Source organism: Patagioenas fasciata, chromosome 7, assembly GCF_037038585.1.
Source record: "Patagioenas fasciata isolate bPatFas1 chromosome 7, bPatFas1.hap1, whole genome shotgun sequence".
Taxonomy (NCBI): domain Eukaryota; kingdom Metazoa; phylum Chordata; class Aves; order Columbiformes; family Columbidae; genus Patagioenas; species Patagioenas fasciata.
This window is the reverse complement of record NC_092526.1, coordinates 35,995,983-36,018,813: the sequence shown is the minus strand read 5'-3', so window position 1 is coordinate 36,018,813 and position 22,831 is coordinate 35,995,983. Positions and strand designations below refer to the sequence as shown.

Here is a 22,831-nt window from a genome sequence, read left to right as displayed (position 1 = left end):
GCTGTGTTTTTGCCCTCTGACAGAGCTCAGGGTATTAAATGCAAATGAGAAAGGATGATTAAATAAGTGGGAGCCCAGAAGAAACCATGGATCTGTAATTACACAAAGAGGTTTTGAACGAAGCCGTGCGTATCTGCTGCTGCAGAAGCAGCCTTTCTGCATTAGAAATGGTGGGGGGACAGGGATGTGAAGCTTTGCAGGGGGGTCTGTGGGCTCTGTGAGACCACCCAGCCCCTCTCTCTTGCCAGCTGGGATGCTTGCTTGCTGGCTGCCCAGTCTGCCCACCTTTTGGTCATTCTGGTCTCTGATCCTTCCAGGAGAGAGGCTGGTCTTGGCTGTGCTCTCCAGGACTTGTCCCATCTGGGAAAAGATATGGGGGTACCAGATAGGTGTTGCCGTGAGAGCATCCCTGCGGGAAAGAAGGAATGAGCCTGTTTTGGGAAAAACAAGTTTTACCTTCCACCCATGCTTATAGAGCTTGAAGAAGAGGCCCGTGTTGCAGGGTGCAGGTCTGGAGCTGCGTCTCCTGTTGGGTGGTGGAGAACTCACTGGAAGAAGTGCTGGCCCAGGCGTGCAGCATGAGAGTGCTACAGAACCATGCTGCACTCCAAAGCAGCAACATGCGCAGGCTTCGGTGTTTGATGGGTTATAAACTGATTCTGCTGCTTTGTTTCTGTCTTTTGTTTGTTTATTTGGTTTTGTTTGTTTGTTTGTTTGTTTGTTGTGTGTGGTTTTGTTTTTTGGGGTGTGTGTGTGTGTGTGGTTTTTGTTTTGTTTTTTGCTTTTTGTAATTTATCTGTTAGATCTGTGGGGAAGCAGCAGTGAAGGATTTCACCCCTGCTCTGCTTTGCCTCTGTCACTTCTGTAGTGGATCATATATGGTGCAAACACATCCCCTCAAAGGGCTGTTTTTCATCTGGGAGGAGGGAGGAGCGGGGAGTTCTCATTCTGCCGGGTTCATTTTGCAGTTGGCGCTTTGCTTTCCTGTTTCGGTGAGAGCTTCCAGATTCCGTGAGCTCGGAGGGGTGCTTAGGCGTTTCTGTCAGCACAGCCTCTGCTTTGCATTTCCATTTCAGTTTGTGTTGTGCCCAGGTGACTGCAGCAATAGCTTTGTGCACAGGGTGGGGAGCACTATCACTTGGGCCAAAGGCAATATGTTAGCTGGGAGATGGATATCTTATTTTTAATTAACTGGTCTTTGCCTCATTAAATGCAAAAGGAAACTTAGTGAACAGAAGATACACAGCAGAGTTTAGGGTCTTTGAAAGTTTCTTTAAAAAGCAGCCACAACAACAAACAAATAAAGAACCAGAGTTAAACCAGCTTGATTTTAAAATGTCCATGGAGGTCACTGTGACCAAGACTTTGAACTGGAATAACATATCTCTGGGGTTCTTATCTGTTCCCTGAGCTATCATGAGCAGCATCTATTGCTGGGGATATTATTGCTTTTCCGAATTTAATAGCGTAAACATTGCTTATGCAAGCAGAACACTGCAGGGGAAGGGATCTCCTCTCACACACTGCCAAGCTGCTTCTGTGGACACAGGGTCTTGGGTTTGCCCTGCTGCCTCCTCCCTGCACCCTCCGGGAGCTTAACCCTGTGTGTGGTCTGGTTCTTCAACCAACCCTGCAAGGGGATTTGGATGGGTGGGGGATTTTGAGGAGTCAGGGATTTAGGAGGCAGTAGGATGGAGTCAGATGCCGGCTATGCTACCAACTGCCTGCTGGAGTCCATCCTGATCCCTCTGCAGAGCTGGAGCCTGTTTCCACATGTGATAGGCCATCTTCCTCTAGCTGAGGGCATAAATGTGGGGGTCATCCCCAAGGAAGTGCTGCCTGTAATGAAGGAAGGACGGAAGGAAAGGCTGCCACATCGAATCTGGAGACTTGTTTGCATCCTTCAGGGAATGTGTTGTCAGACGTTTCTGGCCCAGAAAATGTAGCTTGCAGCCAGGTCGGAGATTTGAGGCAATCATTTTACATGCTGCTTTTGTTTTAATCCAGCATGAGGTGAAGGGAGGACAGTGGAGTGAGCACAGTTACTAAAAGAGGTGATTGCACATGGACCCAAAGCATGGCCTCTGCATCTTCAGGCTCCCCCAGCTGCAATACTCACCTTGCAGCCTCTCTGCCTTAGCAGCCGTGGCTGGCAGGACGTGGTACGTTTGATGTTCCCACGCCCCATTCTGGCTCTGCTTAGTTGCAGCCCTGAATGTGCACATCTTTAAAGGTGGTGGCAAGCCTCCAGTGAAGCTGGGCAGCTCTGGTGAACCCCTGTACCCAGCAGTCAGACCTGAAGGACTTCAAGCGAAAGTCATGTCCCTCGGAGTGCACTTTGGGGTGGCCTTGTCCGGCAGTCAGATCAAAGACCACCCAAGGGCTGAGGACAAAGCTGCTTTGTGGCCTTTCGCCACCCTTCTCCTCAAGGTCAGTGCCCCAGGACTTCATATAAAAGTGCATCTCCCCATTGCAGTTTTATAGGCTCTGTGTAGGGGGTGCCCTTGGCTTGTGACTAGTTCTGGAGCTGCTTCCCCATCACAGCACTTCTTGCAGGGTTAGATATTGTGCTGCGGGCCAGCAGCTAATCCTGTGGGGCTGCCCACAGCAGCCAGTGTCCTCCCTCAGCTGCGCCCACCTCCAGGCAGGGCTGCAGGGACGGGGTGAGTGTCGCAGGCGCCATCCTGTCTCCTCGGTGGGGGCACATGCAGAGTTTCCCCAGGAATGCATATTTATTAAAACTTCTGCCTCTGCTTATAAGTCCACTTCCCTGTGTATTCAGTGATCACATTGGTGTTTATGCTCCCTGCTTTCCCCTCACTGATTTATGGGCTTATTGTAATCTCCCCATTGTGTCACCCCGCTCCAGGCAGCATGGAGCAGGCAGCAGTCCTGGGTGTTTTTTCCTTTTGCTCTGTGTGTTGGTTGGTCCATCCTCAGCCATTTGCAGCATTTTGGGTGAGGAAGGGTGGTGTGACAGTGGTGTGTTTCAGCTGCAGACCATCGCCTACGGTAGCAAATATTGAGGAAGCTGTGCTTTTCCAAGTGAGGATGCTCTTAAAAGCAGCGAAGTTTCCCCAGCAGTGATGAGGATTGCTGTGAAGGATGAAGTGCTTCTCACCTGTTCAGAAGATTGGCAGGGCTCTCAGCTATGCCTCTCAAATATAAGTACCCCACATTCTTCTTGAGTCCAGGGATCTGTTTGCTGCCTTTTATCAGAACCACTTGCAAGCCTTTGTATGTTTAGTTTCTCAAATGCCTTTTTATACAGGAAGGAGTGAGTTATTGCATTTCTCATCCTTGAACTGTGGGGTCTGTGGTCCACGTGGACATCATGTCTGAAGCTCTAGTGAGAGGTTGCAGCTGCCAGGAGGATGTCTGTGATTCCCTACCAGGGAAGAGGGGTGAGTGGGCTATTCTGGCTGTGTGTGCTTTGGGTGTTTTCCACATCAGTTTGTGGTGGTTTTTGTTTTTGTTTTTTTTTTGTTTCCTGGGGAACACATGAATGTCAGATGAATTTTTGTTTGTTTGTTTTCCTCCTGGAAGCAGACAGTTCTGCTCTCTCCTTTCCAAGCACAGCACTCTATCAGTACTTGGTGTATTTGCCAGGCCAGCTTCAGCAGCCTCTCCAGCAGTAGCATATTTTTGTGCCATTTGGGGAAATTCTGAGAGGGGAGTCTCGATGGCAGCATAAATTTAAGGGGAAGTCCATTGCTTCTGTGTGAGAGTTTCTGCACACTGAGAAAATGGGGAGCAAATCTGCAGGATAAGGGCACAGAAAGGAGAAAATGGCTTACTCTCTGATTCTGTTTCTCAAAATGATTCCCAGCCTCCCTGTCTCCCACAAACATGCCCAGCACATAATTTCTTCCCCAGGCCTGCCCCATACTGATTTCTCCCATGGCTCTGTGTCTGCTGACTCTGGCTGAGAGTGGGAGACCAGGTGGTACCTCCTGACTTACTGGTGGTGAGCAAGAGCATTTTCACCTATTTCTGGCATGGGCAGGTGTCTGTAGCCTGTAATGGCCTCAGGTGAGCTCAGTTTAAGTTCCTCACTTGAACTACAGGAGTTCCAGTTAGTCCTTAGTAAGAGCAAGAAGCTTTCAAAGGAAGGGATTTGGAGAGGTAAGTCTCACAGCCTGGGAGTGAGACAAGAGTCTCTTGGCTGCTTTATGACCCCTGTTTGTCACTGGCTTCATTCCCCTTCCCAATTTGTGCAAACGCCCATGGAGAAGACCTCCCTGGAGAGCAGGATGAGGGACGAGTTACGACCAGGTTTGCCCACAAACTATAAAGCAGCCAAGGATTCTACTCACCCCACAGGAACGTGAGCTGCTTGAGTAGCACTTGTGTCTGAACCAAAGCTGTGGCAGGAGGTGAGGAAGCAGAAGGCTGAGTTTGCTGCAGGCTTGTAGTCCTACTTGCTTTTAACCTAGCCTAAAACCCCAAGCATGCATGGAGTAATCACTTGTGCTGGTGCCTCAAGCGTATTTAGATTTTATTTATTTTTTCCCCCCAGCTTTAGCCTCCCCAAAGCCTTAGTTCAGTCACTCCTAGAAGGAAATTTGGGAAAACGGCGTTTTGTCCTGTTGCTGGGATCTCCCCAGCCTCTCGCCTGCAGGCTGGGCTACACCCCTGGCAGCCACAGGGTCTCTGCCCCTCTTGCAAGAAATGGGAGGCCAGAACAGATGAAGTGAAGGTGAGGATCTTCTGGTAAGCCTGTGGCTGTGTCCAGGGTTGTGTGGAAATTGCTGCTGGAGCTTCGTTCTCTTTGATATATTCTTGGATGTGTAGCATGCGGATTTTCACCTTCTTGAATTTCGCCCTGAGCCTTGCATTTGTCCAAACAGGAAAGCCTGCCCTGAAATCCAGATGTGACCACACAGGACTGCCAGCGTTTGTCTTGCTTGTGTTACAGGTTTCCTCAGGAAAACAGCCCTGCCATCTCAGAAAGTGCAGGGGGCACTGGAGTGACAGATGCCAAAGCCTCTCCTCCTCCAATTCAGCAACTCTCAAAGGCAGCTGCATCTCTGGGGGAGAAGCAGGAACAGCTGGAGCAAAAGAAAGGCCAAATGAAATGATGCCATTACGATTATTTCATCTCCCTGTTGAACAGGAGCCCAGAACAGTCCCTTTGTCAGTGAAATCTCCTGTGTGGGGCTGTTACACCATCACAGGGCAGGGGCCACAAACACATTCAAGTCCTGGAGAGTTTTACACTCTGGGAAGGACAAGATGTCCCAGAGAAATGGCCACAGGGGGGTTTTCAGCTCTGGAGCTATCTGTCACGGGGAACACTGGAGGAAGCTGTGCCGAAATGGATGATAAACCCAGGGTGCGTTGGACACAAAAAGCAACAAAAAATTGGTAGAGGGTAGATGGTACCCCAAGGACAGCCTGTCAGGAAGTTTAGCTAAACAGCATCTTACGTGAATAACTGCATCTCCTTCCCTGCAGAAAAAACTTTCCGTGTTCAAACCAAAAATACCGTTGTTTCATTGTTTGGCTGGGTGTTTGTTTGTTGTGGGATTTTTTTGTTTGGTTGTCTTTTTTTTTTTTTTTTTTTTCCCCAAAATGAATGCCATGATGCAGGTGTGGCATGGATGTGGTGACAGGGTGTCTCTCCCTCTCTCTGTGTTTTTCAGAGGGCTCAGTTTTGCTGGATTCTACCCCTAGTGCTCTTTACATCTTTGTTGGCTCCATCTGCTTGTGAAGGGCTTGGAAGAGGAAGGCATTAGGCAGAGGTAATTATTAATGGTAATAATAACAACTGTGTGAAGGACCATACTTGGGCTACATTATAAAGACTGAAACTACCACCCCTGCAATGTAACCTCTTTGCTTGCTCTGCTTTGTCTTTCATCCTCCTGCGCACCAGTTGTTTAACTCATTTCACTTCAAATTTTTCCTTTCTTTTTCCTGGAATTTGCATCAAGTGTCCCTTTCTGTGGTCATTATACGCCTCCTCCATATCTTCCTTCTACCTTGTCATGTGTAAAGAGAAAGGTGGGGAATAATAGTTCTTTTAATCCTTTGTGAGCCCTCCGATGCCGCTCACTGTGTCCTCTGATCCAAAAGCCACACAAAGCAGTGGCACAGATGTGTAGCTCAGCTCTCACGCAGGAGACAGTTGTTAAAGGCTCTTGTTTGGGTGCATGCAGTGAGGAAACAGACCCCTCCTCTCTTCTCTCCTAGGGCCTGGGGAGCTTTCCAGCTTTCCTGACACCAAAGCCTCTTCTTTACAAGATTCCAGCATCTGATGCTGATAACTCCACTGATCCCAGGTGTCCCAGGCAGGACAGATGCTGAGTGCGGTTTCTCTGCTACCTGGTGCCAAACTGCCTTCAGGAGGTTCACCTTGACTACCAAAAAGCTGATCTCACATGTACGCTGCATTTTTCGGGTCCTTTGAAGCCAAGGAGCAGGGCAGCCGTTTAAAACCCTCTCCCACCATTGTCCCTACACGCCCGGTCCATAGGGTAGATGGGGAGTGCTCAGCAAACGCATTGCTTTCCAGCCTGTCCCTACACCCAGGCAGTCTGCAGCCGAGAAACCTCATCCTCATCTAGTGTGGGATCTAAACTAACACACGATCTGTTTCATTTCTGGCAGCAGCAGGAAAAAAAGAGACTCCAAAAATCTATAAATCCGTCGTCTTTCAAATTGTGTGGGATTAAGGAAAGGTGCAGAATAGAAATAATTTCCATGAGGGAAGGCACATCATTGCATTTGCCCAGGAAAATAATACACAGTCTTCATGTGTGTCTTCCAGAGACTTTAAAAAGAATTATGCAATTACAAGCGTGGTTTCTCTGGGTGCAAAGCAGGTAGAAGAAATTTCCCTCCTCCCCTGTGTCCCATAGGTTTATACTTGCCCTAGGACTGCAGTTTACTCCTTACCAACACCACCCCCCCACAAAATGAACATACAGAATGAAACACTGGAAGAGGCCAGACACCCAAATCTGGCAAGGAGCAGTTTTTTCTTAACTTTTAAAACCATGCAGTCCATGGGGGCAGAATACCTTAATCTTGCTTTGCTACCAAAAAATGTTTCTGCACCCCAAACGTGGTGTCAGCTGACAACTGGCAATGTTTGGCAGTGGGTCCACAGTGACAGTCCCAACGAGGGGCAGAAGCTGAACTCAGCATTCCCTGTGCTGAGGGCCAACTTTACCATCACTTTCCCCTTGTGTCCCAGGCACCCTGGGGAGCCTGATACTGGCTGGAGGTCACACTGTGCCCCGGCTCCAGCTGGCTGGTGGGATCTCCATCCAGCATGGTTGGTGGGACCTCCGTGCGACGTGGTCAGTACAACCTTCATCCAGCATGGTTGTGGGGCATGTGTAAAGCCCAGATCCACCTCCCCAGACCTCCGTGCTGGAAAAAGGGAGATGGGGAAGGCAGGACTCCCCGACAGTCTTTGATGTGCTCTCATTAGCAGGTGAGCCCAGACTGTGCAATATTGCTACAGCCTCTGATCTCACCCTGCTAATTTAAGACAGAAACGAAAACTTTTTATTCTCCCCCTGCTGAAAAATGAAGCAAAAATCAACAGCAGGCTTTCTTCTGTCAGTGGTGATCCCATCAGGGTTCATGGTGCAGGGGGGAAGGGGGACACCAGCAGGGCTGGGTGCTGGAGGAGATGGATGGGTGCCACTTCGCAGCCTGCACGCACCGAGGCAGCTAATAAAAGCGGCAGGCCTTGGCAGCCCTGGTTGTATTTTAAAGAGACCATCTGCTCCCACCAGCCAGCAAACCAGCCACTCTGGCAGAGCATGGCCAGCCATAAAATGGGAGCTGGCAGGGACTGCCCCAACGGGACCACCCGCATCCTCCGGGCAGATCCCAAAACCACCGTGTGGTAAGGGGGCTGCCACTCAAAGTCCCATCTCTTCGATATTTTAGTTATCAACCAGAGCCATTTGGTGTAAATTTCTGTGGTGCTTTCACTCAATTGCCACATGGAAAACAGGTCTATTAAGCAGCTTTGGGCTGCAGCCAGTGCACTATCCATTATGGCAAACTTTTGTCCAATTATTATTATTACTATACCTCCCGCTTCTGCTGTAAATAAGATCGGAGGCTTTTTCTGGATGTCATGTTGAAGCAGGGTGGGTGTGAATCGCTGCCCAGGTGAGCCTGGCACTGCCATGCTCTTCTTCTGCATTCTTGGAGGAGTCCAACAAACACCCTCCTGGGACAGCAAGAGATTGGAGTGATGATGGGTGGCTGCAGGTTCCCCCTGGGCAGGAGCAGAGACCGTGAGCAGCTGAGCAAGGAGAGATGCTGCTGCTCGAGCCAGGGGTTTGCAGGTTGATGTGTCAAAGCCTTGGCCAGCGCCATGGCTTGATGACAGGGGCTGGTTTGTTCTGGAGGATGGCTGAGCAGCAAGAAGCTCTGAGCCCTTCTCCACACCAGCCTGCATGCAAAGATCAACATTTCTGGTGCTCTGCTTGGCTGTTTCTCATATTGTTTTACATTGAAATAGGGAATGGATTGGTTTGAATTTTTTAGTTGAGTTGTCTGAAAATTGATAGCAAATTTCTGTGAGCTCTGAAATGAGTGTTAGTGAGTGTTCTGCCTCTCCGGAGATCCTCTCTCCATTTTGCTCATGAAAGAAGGTTCTCTGTGTGTTTGTGCTAGTGCCCTGAGGCCCTAAATCCCCCAAATCAAGCCCTGCTGCCTGAGAACCACAATGGTGCTCTGGTTATCTGCAGTCAGCTACACCACTGCTTCTGCAGGAGTTTTTTACCTTCTGTTTCCATTTGCATCCCTACCTTGTATGTGCTTCCTGTAGGTGGTGCAGAAAACAGCCCTCCCTTCAAACAGTAGCAGCAGTTCATTGGCACCACACAGCAGGTGTGGCCCCAGCCATCCTGAAGAACTTTGGCCAAATAGCAAGATGCACACCTCTAGCATTGGCCCTGCAGTGCCCTGATGCTTCCACGCACCCTGGAAATGACATGCCTACATGTGCCCTCTATTACCTGTACTTTCTCGACATACAACGCCTCCATCCCTGATCACACGCCTGCTCTGGCACTGACAGCTCCGATTATTTTTACTGTAAGATGCCAAAACTCTGTTGTTTTGTTTGAAGAGCAGGAGCGGGGCAAGTCCAGCCATCCAGTGGATGCTGCAATGAGATACTGGTAAATTCACAGCATCACAGAATGTTTGGGATTGGAAGGGACCTCGGAAGATTATCCAGTCCAATCCCCCTGCCGGAGCAGGAACACCTAGATGATGTTACACAGGAAATTGAGCTCTAATTGTTCATTTAAACTAATTAAATTACCAAACCCAAGGAATTCTGAAAGGGTCTTTAGAACTCCTGCCCTCCCTTCTCCCAGGCATATGTGTGGAAGGGGCAGATAGCCCCACAACTGCTGGCACCAGGCTTTCTTGCAGCCTCTTCTGGAGCTGTTGATGGTGTCTCATGTCAGGAGCAGAAGATGCGAGGTCAGTCTAATCTGCTCTGGCAATTCGCTTTTCTCTAAGCATCATTTCCTCCCATCTTCTAGAAAACAAGCATGTTTAGCGTTACGCGGTTTCGGCGTTTGAGTTGCCTGACGGCTTTAAAAGGGAGTAAACATTCATCCTGCTGACATGGCAATAAAACCGGTGCATCTGGAAGAGAGGAGTCAGCAGCATATGTGCCCCTGCAAACTGCTCTCCGTGATGAATGCTCTTCCCAGATACTGCTAACCCCTTTTCTCTTGCTCCTAGGCCTCCTTAATTGTACTCCCTGTGATTAAATAACTCTTTGAAGACATCACTAGAAGTTATTTCTTCCACACGGGAATGTCGCTTGCCTTTGGCTCTGGGCACATGGAGCTTGTTTTGCGAGGGAGCTGGGGAGAGCAGAGTCTGGGGTGCTCTGGTGACCACAAAGCACTCTGGGGAGAAGCCTCCACCAGGTCAGGACCAGCCAGCTGTCCAGGAGGGTTGGTGGGCTTGACAGAGATGCACCTGAATGTCCCACATGAACCTAGGATGTCAAATCCTCAGGGAGCTGCTGCTTCCCTGGTGGTGCTTACTCTCCTGGCCATCAGGGATGAGCAAAGTGCATAGGTTTGTGGAGGACAGGGGTGCCGTGGCTGGGGTGATGTGTTAAATCAGGCCCTCCTTCCACAGGCAGAACCCTAGATCACTCCCCCATGACAGCAGAGGGGAGGTGAGTGCTGGTTTCCAACCTCCATGGGTTTCCCTGCAAGCATGGTACCCAAAGCCTGTTTTTTCAAAGGATGCTGAAGCCTTGATCTGCAGGATGAGCACCAAATCCCAGCAGGGCTTCAGGAGTGTCTGGGGGGCTTTGCAAAAATGCAGATCAGGAGGGAACTTATTTTATGGGTGCCCACACCCAGGGCAAATACTAGGGCAGGATCCCAGCCCCATGCCAGCACAGCCTCCCCTTCACTGCCCACCATGGAGCTTGTTCCCCGAGGTGGAGGAGGCAGGTCCCTGGAGACAGACGCAAGGGATTGCCTGAATATTCATGTATCGGCAGGCAAGCTACAGCAGGCCCTTGTTACAAACTGCTACCCGAACTGCTTACATCTATAAATGAGGGAAATAAATAAACAGATGCTTGTTAATTGACTTAATTACCCACCAGCAAACAGGAGATCGGGAGCGCATCAATAAAAATTGTTTTTAAAAGCAACTTGTAGTAATTCTTCTCCATGTGCAAACCATGCTGCTCTCTTCTGTCTACAATAGACTCCCCAAAGACAAGAAATGGATTTTCATTATGCAGGGAGGACAGATCGAAGTCTGAAAATTAGGGTTGTGGCCCAAGATGAAGCCTAATTTTATGCCCTCTTCCCAAAACCTGGGCTCTTTGAAACCCAGGCTTGGGCCAGCATTTAGGATGTAGCCAGGCCAGGAGTTATTGCAAACAACGTTCCTTGAGCAAGAGAAATCCAGCAGCTGAGGTAATCCTTGTTTTCCAGCAAGGAGCAGGCACGAAGGAGGAGGAGGCAGGGCTGGGGAACTCTTAAAGATCGATCGATCTATCTATCTGTCTGTCTATCTATCTATCTATCTATCTATTTTTCCAGAAGATGCTTGAGCGAAAGGGAAATGGAAAAATTGAAGCCTCATTTCCCTTCACTGTGATGTGACTGCGTCCAGCTCAAGAGCGTGGGATAACTCTGATGTGCTCCTGACAGGGCTGATGCTTGGTGCTTACACCCACAGCAGAGTGCTGGGCTGGCAGACTGGGATGACTAAATAAGAATTACTGGCCAAGTCGGAGGCTTGTGGCCAGACTCCTGATCTTTTTTGTCCCAGGATGGATGCATGTGCAGAACCTGCAGCAGACCTGCTGAGCCTGGGAGTGGGGATCTGCCCCACCGCAGTGGATGGAGAGCCCTGTCCTCTCCCTCTGGCTTTATGCACGTCTCTTCCTAGAAGATTGTAACCTCTTGTGGGGAATTTCTGCCTGAGTCCATCCAAATGAAACCCAGACCACAATGCATCTGTTGACCAGAGCTGCAGAACCTGTCATCTCCTGTGACCTCACTTAATCATGACAACACCAAAAAAAACCTCCAACCCTGCAAAAATGGCCATGCCAAGCTCCAAAGTCTGCAACAACATTTTTTCGCTTTCTAGAATTGTTTCCCCCTGCATGGGTGCTGCCAGCTCAGCAGTGCGTGAAGAAATCACTGCTGCGAACTGCCTTGTGCACACACCCCAAGCCTCGCCAGCCAAGACAGGTATCTGCCCTTTTCCAGCCTCAGTTTTCAGCCTGTTTGTTCTGTTCCTGGCCTGGCAGGGAGGCTGTGTGGAAAAACGAGTGTGGGTTCCCTCGGGACAGCTTGCAATCAGTCTCTGGTGCCGTTACCTGCATATCACGCAGCCCCAACAATTAATGAGTGCCCCCAGGGCTGGCAGGTTATGAAAGAAGCCCCATGAGCGTGTCCCTCGCTGCCTCCCTGACGTCAATGTGACGCAGTGTAATCGGGGAGAATGCAGAGCAGGGTAAAAAACCCTGGGGAGCGCAGGCTTTTGGGTGCAACCGGAAAAAACGTAAAAAGAATGAAGGGGTGGAGCAAGCGGCAGTAAGAGATGGAGAGAGATTGTTTTATCACCCAGGGCTGGCAGCTGGAGCGAATTTCCCCTGAGTGCAGACTCTGCAGGGGTGTGTGGTGCTCTCCCATTGCTCAGGTCCTGCAGATCCTGCCCTTGCCATGGGCACCAGGGTGGCTGCGGCAGAGAGGGGGACAGGCAGGGGACAGTGGGCAGGTGCCACACCAGATCTTCGGGCTTGCCTTGCTCAGATCTGATGGCATGCAGATTTTAAATCATGCAGGGATTATGTTATGCCACGGTGCCCAAGCACTTTAATTTTGCACCTGGATTTTGAACAGGCTTTAACAATATCTGTCGGAGAACAACTTCAGTAAAAAAAAAAAACCAAACCAGAACATCTGCATCCACAGGAGGCTGCATCTGTCCTGTGAACTCAGAACAAAACTAGATCTGCACAGTCTCTCTGACAGCAACCCAGCAGCATCAACGCTGGAGATAATCCCACTTGAACTGTTTTGTGGCAGAATGCATTGTGCATGTTGTGCTCAGAAAACTGCATGTTCACCCCAAATGCTGCAATATCTGTTGAGCCACCTCCATCAGTTGTTCTGTGGGGTTTTTTTGTTTTGTGTTTTTTTGGTTGGTTGGTTGGTTTTGGTTTGGTTTTGTTTTGTTTTTTTCTCTGAAAGAAAGGAGCAAGTGAGAACACTTCTATTCCTCTGCTTGCAAGACAGACCATGCAGCTGGGACCCATGCAGACTGAAACAGCAGAAGGCACTAGCAAAATCCACATGAACTCAAATCTTACTTCTGAATCTTTCAAGTTTTCCTCTTGTACTTTTTTAGCACAGCCTCCTGATGTTTTTTGTTTGTTTGTTTGTTTGTTTTTTCTGTTTGTTTTTTCTGTTTGTTTTTGTTTTGTTTTCCTGTTGTTGTTGTTTTGTTTTGTTTGTTCGCTTTCCTTGGAGCTCACGGTAGTTGTTGAACACAGGTGGCACTGGGGACACGAGCCAGAAGCAATACTTTCACCATGCTGACCTACCTGGCTTTGGCTGGGCAACACCAGCACTCAGCAGGATGACTGTTGGGAAGTCCCCAGGGTCACAGCTGGAGGTTGTGGCCAAACACCCAGTGAGCATCAGGTGGTAGAGATGGAAAGAACAAGAGCCATTATGGGGAGGGGGAGAGGCAGTGTAAGGCAGCTGGATATAGGTAGAGCACTTAGGGTCTATTTATCCTTCAGTTTCCCACTGTGCCTGGTGTAATGGGATGCAAGAAATGGTCGCTCTAAAGCTAAGGGCATGCTGCAATCCCAGTCCTGGCATTGCTCTGCAGCATCAAGAGAAAGATGCAGTTTCAAACACAGGACCTGTGCATTTTCAATCGTTGAACCAGTGGAAGATAAGCAGCAGCTCCAGCAGCTCTCCACGCCCTGCCAGGTATGAGGCCACCCTGCCATCTGACACTGCTCCTGGGCCAGTGCCTGGGAAATTGATAAGAGGTTCAGCCACAGGTGCAGGACCATTGCACATCCCTCCCTTTTGGAAGGGCTGCAGGAACCCATCAAAGCATGGTGGGGAGGGGAGTGGAGCACACCAGGGTGGTCATGGCAGGACCAGGCTTGCAGTGCTTGGCTGGTCTGTCCTGCCTTGGGGGAAGGGAGCATGTTTGGGGCTCTCCAACAGAGCGGGGCATGGGGCAGGCTCCCTGGCAGCCTGCGAGCTGCCCTGCCAGCCTTGCACGACCAGTTTCCAAGCCCAGCGTGTCTTTCAGCAAGACGTGCAGTTTCACCACCTGCTCGTTCAGGCCTCTGGCTGCTACGTTACTGATCTGTCAGTGCGCTTGTTTGGCTTTCTGAAATGTGTCTGTCCGGCTCCTCTGGTGTCCAACATGCTGCTGCCTGCCGTGTGTACTCTCCAGATTTGGGTTCCTCCTTGGAAAGCATCCACAGCACCAGCTATTTGTGGAACAGAGGTGTCTATTTTCTTGTGCTGTTCCCTGCTGCGTTCAGCTCACAGCTCCCCAGGGCCCCTTCCTGCAGCACCCTCTCCCTTCTTATGGCAGGACTTCTACGTGGACCACATGGCAGAGCACTGAGCCCATGTCTGCCCCATAAGTTGTCAAGGGGGTCCAGGAGCGGGGTGGAGTGGGGTGTATGAGGTGTCCACCTCCAGTGATGGGTGCCCGCAGGCTGGCAGGGTCCTGCTGTGATGTTCTGCCAAGAAGAGAGCAAGCCAACCTGCAGCATGGGATATCTAGTGGAGGACTGGATCCCACATCTCTCCAGGCTGAAGCCAGATATGGACCTGAGTGGCAAGGGCTTCAGGCAGGATGGGTAGGAGCTGGACTTTGGGTTGAATGCCTACACTAGGCAGCACAGAGAGAGAGATTGCCAGACAGGCTGGGTGCTCCTGGCAGGTTATGTGTTGGACACAGAGTCCTTGGGCTGTCCTTCTCCCTTGCCACAGTCTTCATAGTTGGGCTGAGTTCTGCAGCCATTGTGGCCATACCAAGAAGTCTTGGCTGCTGCTCCCCCAGCTCAGGACCTCTGAGGCACCTTTCACAAAAAGTTACACCTCTTTGATTTCCTTGGTGACCTTGAGTTCCCTTTGCTGCCAATTTATTTGTACCTCTTTCAGAAAGCTAGTTGACAATTTTCAGCTGTGTTGCTTTGCAGAAGATAGAGGTGGGGGGGCAGGTGAGAAGGGGAGCTAGGAAGGAACTATTTTAGTCTAAGTCCATCTGCATTGATAATTCTCCATCCAGCCCCAATCATTACTAGCGTGGGTGGCCTGGCCAAGAAAATACCTTGATGCAAGAGCTTCAGTCTCTGCCTGCCCATGCATCTCTGCTTCCAGCGTGGTGGGCCAGCACGTGCTTCGGCAGAGCCACCAGCAGAGCTGCAGATGCAGATGCCGCTCCACAGCAAGAGGAGGAACAAACAGCACCAGCAGCTCCTTCCCACCACACGTTCCTCTCCTCATAGCTCCGCATCTCAGGAACAGGGATTTTGGCACTGATGGCCCCGCAGCATGTTAGAAAAGTTTCATGCAATCTGTTTATTTTTGGACATATGCTGTGTTCGTGCTGCCTGGAGTCTTGCTGCCTCTAATAACTTCGGGTGTAATTTTCTCCGGTTTGGTTCCTGGGGCACTGATTGACACCTGTGGAAATAGGCCTCCAAGGGGGTGGAAAATGCATTTGTTCCTCTGGTGTAACTCCTTTACTGCCGCTATGCAAAAATGGCATGTTGCTCCTGGAGCACAAATCTGCCATGGGAAATCAGAGGAGTGAGATGGAAGGAGACAGGACCATGCTGCACTTCACCACCTTAGGAAGCTTGAGGGAGCCTAAGGTATCTGTCTGTGTGCAGCTACATGCATGTATATATGTGTGCAGAGAGCTATGGTGATATATATATATATATATAGATAGATATGTATATATCTTGTAGAGGGTGACTAGTGCTGCCAAGGATGAAATCCATAACTTCAGTCTCAGGGATGCTGAGGTCATGGCATCAGCAGCTTTGGTGCACCTGGAAATCACCTGGGTGGACAGGAGCTGTGCATTTAATGCACAGCATCTCTTCTAGCAGAAAAAAAGCACAGCATCCTGGCTTGGTTTTCCAATTTCCCTCACTTTCTAAGAGCTCTTCCAGAAAAACACCCCATGGGGAATAATGCTCTGAGCCCCCAGCTCTGTGTCATGCCCAGCTATATGCCCAGCTCACCAGCTTTTCTGCTACATAGTTTGCACCCAAAGAGGTAATTAGAAAAAACAGTAATTCAAAAAGAGACCTATTTTAGGGCTAGGATGATATTTTTTTTTCCCCAGCAAGAGTGAAGCTGGTGGGACAGTGCTCTTACAGCACCATTTCTAATCTCAAGTGAGGAGTTTGGGCTGTGATGTACTCTGTGAGCCAGGTAAAGCTGCCTCCCACAGAACTGGCTTTTCAATGTACATATTAGAGTTTATTTGCCATGTGAATTAATAAGTGCCATCTGTTTACCTCTGATGTTATGAGAATGTTTTCTTGTGGCTGGCTACAAACAAGACAACATTGAAGAGGTAACACCTGCTGGTACATATTACTGTGATTTATTTTCAAACATTAGAGGATTATTTTGGATGGGAAAAAGAGGTATAATCTCCTCTCGCTATGTATTAAATGCTAACGAGAGGCACGTGCGCGGATTGCCACTCAACATCTTAGAGGAAGAAGCAGTAAGGTTGGAGTAAACTGTATCCAAGGGCAGAGGGACCTCAAAAAGGAGGCCGTACCTCTGCAGCTTCTCTGCAGCTCACCCCCCCAACTGATGAAGATTTAAGGGGATGTTTAGCTGGTGAAAAACTGCTGCTTGTCAAATGGAGAGCTTGCTGCAGGAGTATATTGATCTCAGGCAAACGAGCCCTAGAGGTAAAAAATAGGAAAGGTCTGTCAAAACATCCCACTTCAGCCTTTGGGGATGGGATGGTCTGAATTTTCATTTCAAAATCACAGCCTACTTTTGAAATGGAAATGATTCTAATGTTGAGACAGAGATTAAATCTTTCTGTTTTAGCAAAATAAAATGTTTCATTTGACCCTAGATACACTTCTTCCCAGTTTTTCTAGAATAGGAATAAAATCTAAAGAAACAGATAGTAGATAAAAAACTGGGATCCCTGCAGACTACCAGCTCTGGTTTCCACTCAGAGGTTCCTGAGCTGACATCCAGCTTCTCATCACTCCTCTTTATTTTTCTCATCTCTTTATTTTTCTCATCCCCTTATTTTTCTGCAGATTGGCAGGACCACAGGGCTGCGACTCGCAGGCCTGGGTTTTAATATCTGACGGCACGTGAGTTATGAATTCCAGTTTGGCTATAGAGGTATTTATGTAGATAATTGTTATGTTGGTGACTGGCTTTTATTTTATGCTGCCTGAAGCATCTTGCGGTGAACGGGCAGGAGCGTGGTGCCAGTGTGTCCGCTCGGCAAATGCTCTGTTGTGAAAGGCATGGCAGCTGAGCCGCTCTCACCAGGGAGTGAGCAATGCTGATGTTCCCAAATTTCTGCACACCTGCCTGGGTGTGCAGGACAGGGGTTTCCTCCAGTCTGGAGAAAGGATGCTGGGGTGGGGGCGCAGGGTAGACCTACTGCCCAAGCCTGCAGAGATAGAGGTAGCTCCTGATGAGCTTGAGAAGGAGAGGAGAAGCCAGGTGGGATTTTACAGAGGAGAGGGCTTTTCTAACGAAGGGGTGGGGTGAGAAAAGGAGAAACTGGTTGCAGAAGGGCAGGGGAATCACTGCTGGGCAAGTCCTAGGCTGCCAGAGCAAACTGGGGATGGGAAACATTCTGATGCTAGCCAAAGAAAGGAATGAATGAGTTTGGGGATGCTCCATGGAGCTGGGGTGCATGTCAGCTTCTGCAAAGAGGTCAAGGCAGGGATAAGTGTCCTGTTTTTAAGAAGAGCTTTTGATATGACCCTGGAGCAGTCTCTAGGCACATTTTTGGAGAGGATAGGGAAGCCTGACCAAGCAATCCATGAGCAACCTCATGGTTCTCCTGGGACATGTGTTGAGTCAATTTTCTAACAACAGTTATTTTTGAGAGGCTCATTATCAATGTTAATAAGCAAAACTGGCAGCTCCCCTTCCTCTGCCACACACCTGCACGGAGCAGGTTTAATGTGGTACACCCAGGGGTGCAATGCACAGCAAGGCTCTTCTTATCCTGGGTGCAGGGTGGGCTACAGCTGTCCTTGGCTCAGCAGCAGGGCAAAAGCAGAAGACTGAGGTATCAGCAGTGCAGGTAAGTTGTGTGGAAGCGTTTTCCATTTTCCTGCATTGTGTGTAACTGAGCTGCTGGAGTCCCAGTTGCGTGGCGGTGGTGGCTCAGAAGCAATAACTGGAGCAGACCTTTTATGGAGGACAATTGCACCAGTCATTTAAGCTGGAGCAGGCAGAAATGGCCTGAAGCACAGGCAGATCTACCTGGGAAAGCATCACTGTGTATTTGCCTAGTCCTCGTGGTCTTTCCCTAAGCAAACATCCCTGTTATAGACCATAGCTGGCAGAGATGCTGCTAGAGCCATTGTTGTTAGACAGGACCCTGGGCTAAGCAGATCCGAGTAACAAATTGCTTTCTGTTATGAGTAGGGAAGACATTTATGCTTATTCTTTATTTTTAAAAGGATTTTTACAATGAAAAGGCCACTGATGGGAATTTTTCTGCATCTGGCTGACTCCTGTGTCATTTTAAGCACAGGGGCAGCAGCAGGCTGGCAGGGTGATACCTTTTAGTGCAGGTGGCTACTGTTGCTTTCACCAGGTTTTTGGGGCAAAGCAGAGGAGATCAGGCTCTGGAGCATCACCAGGGTGCTCACGCTTGCTGTCTCGGCTGCGTTTGAAGCAACACTGTCTCCCAGACATCCCCCCCTGCTGCTTCATCTCACCCATGGCCCTTGCTGGAGGGGACAGGGGGCTGTCAGGGCCATATTTGTTAGATAAAGCCTTTCCTGCATCATGTGCCCCCATTGTCCTCTCTCCTCAGCTTAAACCTCCCACTCCTTTAAATTAACCTGGTGACGTTCAACTGCGTCTGTGCCCCTTGGCTGCTTTCCATCCCTTCGGCTTCTCTTCCCAAAATCCAGGGTGACACAGTCAAGCCTTAATGAAACATTACCGGTGACTCAGGCCTGCTGGTTGTTACGTGTGGCACCTGTCCCAGCACAGAAATGCCATTGCGGGTGTTGGGATTGGAAATCACAGGCTGGTGAGGGAGAAGGGTGTTGGTGACAGCTGCAGGGCACTGCTACCTCGCCACTGGCCCAACTCTGTGCCATGGGGCATTTTGCAATGCTGCTGGTGTTGGGGATGCTGGGGAACAGGGAGAGGTACCCGGACACGAGGTCAGCACAGTGTGTGGTGGTGGTGATGGAGTGGTGGGTTATCAGTGCGTCTCATCCCCGGGGCTGGGCAGCTGCCAGAAAGAGGCTGATCACAGCTGGATTTCCTGGTAAAAATAACCGTGGCATAAACTTCCATGAGAGGAAGGGCAGAGAGCAGCCAGGGTCTGATTCCCTCCACCACATCAGCAAACATCTTCGCAGGCCAGCATGAATCAGCAGAGGCTGGGGGCAAAGTGTGTTGGGGGAAATCTCTTAGTTTGGCAGTGGGAGAGCCCAGAGAAAGTTTTTGGGATTGAAAGGAAAATACATACTGGCTAAACTGATTCGGAGAGGACCTCTGGTCCTCTTGCTCACTGATCATTTGCATAAGAGCAGCAGCAATGGTGGAAGGGGAAAGCAAGGGAGGAGGTGAGGAGCATGCCTTTCCCAGAGAGGGCTATGCCCCGGGCAGTGATGCTGTTTGACTTTGTGGTATTTCTTTTGTTTTCCCTCTGTGTCCCAGCCACCCAGCAGGATGGGGCCAGGCTCCCTGTGTGCCGCTGGTGTGAGCCCGTTTGTTCTGCTGGAGTGCAGTGGGAGCTGCTTTCCCACACCAGACACCAGGCTGGTGGCTGCTGCAGCCCAGCACAAGGATGACAGCCAGCCATGGGATGGGAAAGGAGAACCCACACATCCCTGGTTGCCACTTCCACCTTCCCACCAAGACTTTTCCCTGGCCAACCTTGCTCTTCTCCTCCCTGTGATCTGCCAGGGGTTGCAGTCAGCAGCCAGACGGTGCAGCTGGTGGTTTGCAGGGGACACTCTTTGGCCATCACAGGGTGAGGTTGCAACCATGCAGCCACCTCGCTCACCCCACCAAGAAGAGGGCACTGTGAGCACACTGTGCTCACCAGCTCCTGCTCTGCAGCATGTGGGGGCAATGCTTTCTCCATTTGGTGTTTCCCAGGTCATGCCAGCGGTTGATTCCTTCACCCTGCCAAAGCTTGCTTGTGCGGTGGCACTGGGAGGAGAAGCCAGTAATTTTCCACTATCACTGGCATCGGGAGGCACAGAGCAAGCACTGAAAACCTGGCAAGGCTCCATGGCGGGTTCACACCTATTGGTTTCGTAAGACATGCGATGATAAAAACCCCGAAAGGCAAAGAAAGGCCATTGCTCTGATTCACTTAGCATGCTGCAAGCTGTCTTGTTTGGTTCCCTTTCTTCTATTTTTCTTTCTTCCTCTGTTTAGGGAGAGGAGAGGGGGGCATTTCATGTTCCCAGGCTATTTCAGGCAGTCGCAGTGTTAGTGTCTCAGGTAGCCTGACCCTGACACCCCACTCCTGTCCCAGCACTCACAGTGAGCCCAGGATCTGCATATTGGCTGTGACACTTCCTAATTGCTCAAGATGGATCGCTTAAGAAAAAGCCTTCCATATGGTCCACAGGATTTAATTTTTTTATATCCCCCCCCTTTGCTTCTACAACTGTTACAGGAAAAGATATTTTTCCCCCTGCTTGACATATATGTAGTCTTCTTCTGATACACAAATGCCAGATGGCACTGCAAAAAGATAATAAATGTGTCTGCAGCCTTCGACAGTTAAGTCTGGGAACCTTAAAAATGGCTACAGAGGAGCTGGGAGCAGCTGAGCTCAGGGGTTTTTTGGGGAGTGTTGAAGATGGAACATGTCATCACAGGTGGTTGGGGGAACCTGGAAATGCTCTACGTTTGCTCCATGCCCAAATGCTGCCAGGTGTCCCAGTCTGAGATTTGCACCACGCTGCTTTCCATGGTGAGGAAACCTGAACAGTGGAGGGATACTGTTCTTAAAACTATCCCTGGGAAGAGGCCCTGAGATGCAATGAGCAACAGGGAAAGCAAACTCCAGAAACCCAGTGGCAGAAGGCTCGTTGTAGTCAGTGGGCACCTTGTGGCCATCTTGGATGGGGTATTTAAATCCCCTGGGAACGGTGCTGTGAACACAGTCCCGCCTGCTGCAAGCTGGTGAGCGAGGCAGTCTTTAATTTGGTTAGGAGCACCATCCTCTAACCATATTATGGTATGTAAATCTCGCTTAACGTTAATCTGCTAACACGCTTTCTCTAATTACGGGGATGAAAAATGACTGTCATCTTGCTTTGTGCTCTGGGATAACCCTGGAAACGCAGTCTGTCACCGCAGCAAGGAATTTCCTCTCAAAACCTTTGTTTAATCAACAGATACGAGAGCAAACAGGTTGCAAAGCACTTTCCTGGAAAAGGGCAGATTAATTTTTTTCTCTGCTGAAGCAGTGGGGGGAAGGGAGGCTGCCTGTCTTCACGTCTTAAACTCCTTTTCACTCACTCCCAATGCAGAACAGCGGTTGTGCTTTCCTGCCGAGACAGCTCCTCTTTGCTCGGGCCGACCTCGCTGCCAGCTGCTTTGTCCTTTGTGCTGTAGCTGATGGCCTCCACAAACCCATTTTTTAGGAGAATGAATGATTTCCAACTTTGTCTCTGGACGTGCTGCTCACATCACCTCTTGCATGATGCTCACCTTGGTCAAACCACACCTGCAATGATCTCGGCTCAGCATCATGCTGCCTGCCTTGAGCATAGGTTGGACGAGGGATCTCCAGAGGTCTCTTCTGGCCAAAATATCACTGCTGGTGACAACAAATCTATTGCGGAGGGTGCCTGGGACATCAGCGGTGGGAAAGGCTGCTCCACTTTTTGACCAGACACCTTTGCTGCACAGCCATATCAGGAATTTTCCACGGCCTTTGTACAGGTAATCAGTCACGCCATCCCCAAGCAAGCCGATGGTCTGTGCATAAGGTTATGCAACTGGTTTTTAAAAGCTTTACTGTAAAATGCAAGGTATATGGGAGGCCAAAGGGCAGGCAAACCTGCTCGTGCATGAGGAAAATTAACTGGCATTGCTTTGATTATGCCTAGTCCAGAATAACTGCCCGTGCAGGCATGCTTTTTTTAGAGCAAGGGTTTAATCTGATACACCTGATGTGATCTCTCTGACGGGGAGGTGTCGAGCAGAGGTGTGGGATGTGTCTGAGCGCAGGGCTGCAGCCCTTCTGGGGTGGGAGAAGGTCTCCCCGTGCAGCTGCACATGCACACGAGAAGGTTTTGCCCTTTGGTCTCTGCTGTCACCTCAGACCACCTTGGAAACCACGCAGCTTTCCTGCAGAATGGAGCAGGTTTGGACGTTGCTCTAAGTTCACAGGTGCAAGTTTGCTGGACATCTGCATCTGGCAGATGGCGGCCATATCTCTCCAGCTTCCCACTAGCTGCTACCATCAGTTCTGCTTTGAGTTATGCATTTTTCTGCTGGGTTTTTTTGATAAGTGCACCTCTCCTGGTGCTCCACGGTTGAAGCCAGGGGTCCTCTACTCTGGGGTCACTAAACCCCGATGCTGGATATGAACCTTGAAGGCTCTCTACACCATCAAATGTGAGAGGAAACGGAAAAAAAGAGTGAAGCACCAGAATTACATTGCCTGCTTCTCTGTAAATACTTGGTGTCATCACTCCTCCCATCACTTGCCAGGAAGTCCTGAACTGCTTTCAAACTTTATTTTTAACAGAAAAGGTGAGAGATTGCCACAAATAGCATTCTTCCTGCCCGTGGGCATATAAGCCAGGGAGGAAATATTTGCTGGCTGACCCGCAGCCAGCAACATCTGGGCTTTTCCAGAGGCAGCTGACAAGGTTTGCCAAGGAGACCTTGGGCGGATGTTCTGCTGCTTCAGGAAGTGTTTTATGGGGAGTTGCAGAGCCTGAGCTATCACAGGGTTAAGCAACAGCTAAAAAACACTGGGAAAATGTTAGTGTCACTTATATCAGCTAAAGAGCTGTTGAGATGGCAAAGCGGTTATTAGATTTGTCCCTAACATTTATTAAGTTTGTGTGTGTTTC

General features: G+C 49.7%; 1 long non-coding RNA gene across 11 annotated transcripts in view; it reads left to right on the top strand.

Annotated features, from left to right (window-relative positions):
- The window catches only part of LOC139828459 (uncharacterized), a 55,505-nt gene extending 44,836 nt beyond the window's left edge, over positions 1 to 10,669 (top strand). For 8 of the 11 annotated variants that reach the window (XR_011740069.1, XR_011740071.1, XR_011740072.1 and 5 more), the window contains 4 exons: positions 3,272 to 3,404; positions 4,520 to 4,699; positions 5,646 to 5,744; positions 6,196 to 10,669. This is a non-coding gene — a long non-coding RNA (uncharacterized lncRNA). The remainder of the gene's footprint in view (positions 1 to 3,271; positions 3,405 to 4,519; positions 4,700 to 5,645; positions 5,745 to 6,195) is intronic. The other 3 variants (XR_011740073.1, XR_011740068.1, XR_011740066.1) reach the window with 2 other exon arrangements.
- The last annotated feature ends 12,162 nt before the right edge of the window (positions 10,670 to 22,831 follow it).